General features: G+C 45.4%; 1 protein-coding gene across 1 annotated transcript in view; it reads right to left on the reverse strand.

Annotated features, from left to right (window-relative positions):
• RFT1 (RFT1 homolog (S. cerevisiae)) overlaps positions 1–4,615 on the reverse strand; it is a 78,660-nt gene that overhangs the window by 661 nt on the left and 73,384 nt on the right. The gene's annotated exons all lie outside the window — the stretch shown is intronic.

Below are 4,615 nucleotides of genomic sequence, written 5' to 3' on the forward strand. Positions count from 1 at the left end.
TAAAGGTAGAAGTTTTGTAACAAAAAAAGGGAGTGGTTAATCTTACAGTCCAGAAACAGAGGACAAGAGAGGAATGCACAAGCAAAATGTGGGACCTTATCCAGAGAAGCAGCAGCGCCAGAGATGGAGGCAGAGATGGGGGCATGGAGAGGGGGAGCGACTGAGGACTCTAGATTCATGGACTAAGAAGAGAGGGACAAAGAGGTGGTGGCCAAGAGCAGACTTGCAGAATGTGTCCTTTGGAGATGTAAATTATTATATATGCCTGAGTGGGTTTTTTTGTTTGTTTTTTAAAAAGCTGAAGTGGATAGAGAGAAATACTGTTAACTGACGGTACATGGAGGGGATTATAATCATTGTAATGAAACAAGGTATATGATTTGTTGAATGTAAAACTGATGATATTGCCCTGTAAATTTTTACTCAGTCCACAATCAAAACCTTAAAAAAAAAAAAAATAGTGACTGGGATTTTAAAAGCTCATGAGCAACTATTTAAGATGCAACTATTGGTCTCTTCATGTGTGGACAAAGAGTGATAAAAATTTGAAGATGCTTGGAATCAACTAGTCCAATGGACCAATGGAACATGTGAATCTCAGTCCCCACAAATCTGAGACCAGAAAAACTAAATCGTGCCCAGCCACCACCATTAACTGCTCTGGATAGAGCAGGAAATATGTGAAATAAAACTCAAAATTATTTTTTAAAGACCATGCTTATTGGTCAGAGATTGGAGGAACTAGAGACTATGGCCCTTGACCACCCTTCAGGTCTGGAACAGAACTCACCCTCAATGCCCAATTTTCAGCCAAGAAGCAGATCATATATAGAGGGAACAACAACACTGGTGAGGTATGTTCACCATGGAATGGTCAATCTTTCAAGATTAAGGGGGCAACATTTACCTAGGGACAAAGTTGAGAAGGGATGGGAAGGAGGGTGGAATGGAAAGTGGGAACCACAGGGTGGAAGTGGCAAAACTGTTGTTGCATGGAGGGAATTGCAATCATTGAGATGAAACAGCAAGTGATAGTTCAAAGCACTTTTTCTGTTCAGGCACTCTTTCCAGTTCTGTGTGTTTCATTGTCAAGAAATTTCTAGGGAACTTCTGACACTTGTGTATCTCAGCACCTCTTCTCTGCATACTGACTGGGTCCTATCTGATGACTACATAGGTGTCCTGGGTCTGTGCGTGTTCTGAGGATTCTTCAAGGCCACTGGGAACCTTGCAAGCAGCATCCTGAGCCAGTGGTCCATCTCAGAGGCTTGGTTTTAACAGTAGGCCAGCTTCTGGTGGAGTTTTCATCAATAAGTCCCCCTGGCTGGGCTATCCTCCACACCCAGTGCCAAAATATTACCCCTTCATCCCCCGCCTGGCCTTCCCAAGCATGTGAGAGGTTTTTCCTGCTCCTGTCCTTTCTCCTCGTGAGTTCCTGCCCCACCTCCATGCGATTTTCAGTCATGGTTCTTCCTAAATTGTTTGCTCCCATCTCAGAGGCCACACAGCAGCACTTAAATGCTATCTTCTGGTGGTGGTACAGCCTCTCACCTAAGCCCTTCCCCTTGCAGATCCTGGGTGCTCCTGGTCCCACTTCTTCCTCAACATCAAAAGCTGTTCAGGGAAGCATCCCCAATGGGGTTATTTTCCATCTTAGTGTGAATGAGTCAGGCAGTCATTCTCTGGAGGATCTGAGTTTCCACCCAACTCCCCAATTAAGGAGTAACAGCCTTTGCTCCCCAAGAAAGGAATTCAAGCACCTGAGTGAGGAAGATGAAAGGTAGAGGGGCTGTCTTGGACCACCTAAAAAAATCACACTGCCCTATCAGTACTTGAAACTAGTCAAATAATAGTTGCTTACTAAGTAAACAACCAGAACAACAAGCAGGCCAGAAAGAAATGACAGGAGACAGACAGGTGCAATAAAGTGGGAAACACTGCTTAGGGTGGGAAGGAGAAGGGGCGAGTAAGAAATAGGCCTCCTGTTTCCAAGTCAGTAAAGTCAGTAATCACATCCTCAAGCTGTTTGTTGTACTGACATTGTCTACACTCAGGTGACTTGCCCATTTTCCTTATGAAATGCAGGTGGTTTTCTCTTTGTGAGGAAGGTGGGGCATGAAAGAAGGAAGATCTTTAACAATAATGTGAAGAATTCATTTTAAAATGAGGGAATTGACATGAAACTATTAACATAAATATATGGCTTAAGAAAGACGAACTGAGTGGCAGGAAAATCGCACTTCCAGAGCTGGAAGTCTCCATTCAGGGAGCACTAATGGACACAGAATCTTCCCCTCACAGATCTGAGGTCCCCAATACAATTGCCTCTAGGGGAGCAGGACAGTCAGCAATACTGCTATTCTCACCACCAAAGGTATCTTTGTTTTATAAAAGAATGTGCCTTAGAGATTGGTTACCATGGGGAAGTAGTCACATGAGATTTTATGTGGTATTTGAAGCAAAAAAAAAAAAAGGGTGATTCAACCCCAAAATCTTGGCTAAAGTGAGGCAGGCTAGGATAAATACATGTTGCAAGCATCCCAAGGATGGGTGGCCAGCAGGGCCACAGGAGAGGCAGTAGCTAGGCCCACTGAACTGAGCTTCTGGATGGTAGCCAGAAGTTCTGAGAACTGTAAAGCACCTGCTGCCAGAATGCTGCTGCTGGCCCAAGAGGCAGATGCTAGCAACAGGGAAGCACTGGCTCCCGGGAAACACTTAGGCATTGGAACTACTCTTCCTATAAACAAGGAAGTAGGACACAGAGGGAGGCTTGGGCGGTTGTCCCAGCTGGCCAGCTTCCAAGGCTGAAGAGTGGAGCTGGCCCTGACTGCAGTAGCCCTGTGCTAACAGCAGTGCCGGTGGACTGCACAGAGCTGAGGGATGTGCTGTCAGACATGGAACTGCCCTCCCCCTTCCATGGTGGAACCTTGGTGGCTGAGAGGGCAGGAGTGCTATCCAGGCATAGTAGCTCTCTTCCTGGAGCAGAAAATGGACAGGGTGAGGGTACATGTATGTGAGCTCTGACTCTGAAGAGGACCACTGGGTGTGTGACAGCGTTTCTCTAATCTTGGTGGCATCATGGTCACATGGACTTGCAAAAAAAGCTAATCTCAGAGCCCTACCAGCACAGATGCAGACTCTGAAGGTCAGGGGTGGGCCCTAGGACCCTACATTTCTAACTTGTAATTCAGGTAATTCTGAGGTATAGTTGGAGGTCCAAGTTTTGAGTTTGGGGTCAAGTGGGTATGGGAAGAGTGCAACATTTAGGATTGGAGGTAGGGAGGAATGGTCAATGTTTGTGAGGGCAGAAGACCCATTTCTGAGCATGGAAGGGCATGGGAGGGCATGGGAGGGTCAGACGGCTGCCTCTGTGTGCATCACCTCCCTCCCCCATGGGACAAGCAGTTTTCTTGGGCAGGATGGCCCTGCCCTCTATCGGAGTCATGCTTCTGGAAGCCTTTTGATTCCTCAGTGGTACTTCATATTTGGCTATTTTCCCCCAGTTAGAGCAAACTATTCTTTGAAAAATGTGTCAAGATGACTGACCCCAGTCTTGGTGTGCTTGTGGGTCTTAATCATTGGTCTCTCAGCTGGAGCTACTGGCTATTGGATATTTAAATGAACACATTTTAATAAATCACTTCTGAAACAAATTACTCTTAAAGGCCCAGATGAACAACCTACTCTTTAGGTATAAACATGGAAGTTTTAGGGACATCTGAGTCAGATAATTATTAACGATTAGCATCCAAGATACAGTTTATACAAGTATCTAGCACTAAAGATTATTCATATCTGAGAGGAATTACTACATGACTAGAAAAGCTCACCTGCATGGTGCAGGGTGTCGGGAAGTGAGGCTTACTTAGCCTGTGTTCACACCACAGCCTGGAGGACCTGACCCCTGGGTCTGCCGTGTTTGTATTCGGGCTGGAACTCGGTTGTCCAAACCAAAGATGGAAGTCATGGGCAATGAGAGGTACTCTCTGTGATACTTGGTAGTACATAACCTGACCCCAGCTATTGTCCTCTGAGGAAAAAAAAGATCGACGTATTCAGATATCGTTGTGTTAGTTATCTATCATAGACACATTGCAAGGGGATGGTTTTAATAAACAGAAATGCTTTGTCTCACAGTTTAGGGGCTCTATGTCTGAGCTCAGGGTGCCAGCTCTAGAAGAAGCCTTTCTCTTTGTGTCCTTATCATTAATCTTCCCCTGGGCCTAGGAACTTCTCAGCAGAGACTCTGGGCCCAAACGACATGCTTCGCCCCTGGCTCTTCTTTCTTTGTAGAACTGAGGTCCCTTTGATCTCTGCTCATTTTAAAATCACTTTTATAGCTCAAAAGAGACAGACTCCAGATACAACTTATTCATGAAGATTGTATTCAGCCTCAAATATAACTGCCTCTAATCCTGTCTCCCACCACAAGTCTGTCAGTTTGTCATACTGTGGTGGCTTGTGAGTTGCTGTGATTCTGGAAGCTATGCCACCGGTATTTTAAATACCAGCAGGGTCACCCATGGTGGACAGGTTATAAATGAGCTTCCAGACGAAGACAAACTAGGAAGGAGAGACGAACTACTTCCGAATATTTAGTCACTGAAAACCTTAT

The sequence above is a fragment of the Chrysochloris asiatica genome, unplaced genomic scaffold (genome assembly GCF_000296735.1).
Source record: "Chrysochloris asiatica unplaced genomic scaffold, ChrAsi1.0 scaffold00350, whole genome shotgun sequence".
NCBI classification, from domain to species: domain Eukaryota; kingdom Metazoa; phylum Chordata; class Mammalia; order Afrosoricida; family Chrysochloridae; genus Chrysochloris; species Chrysochloris asiatica.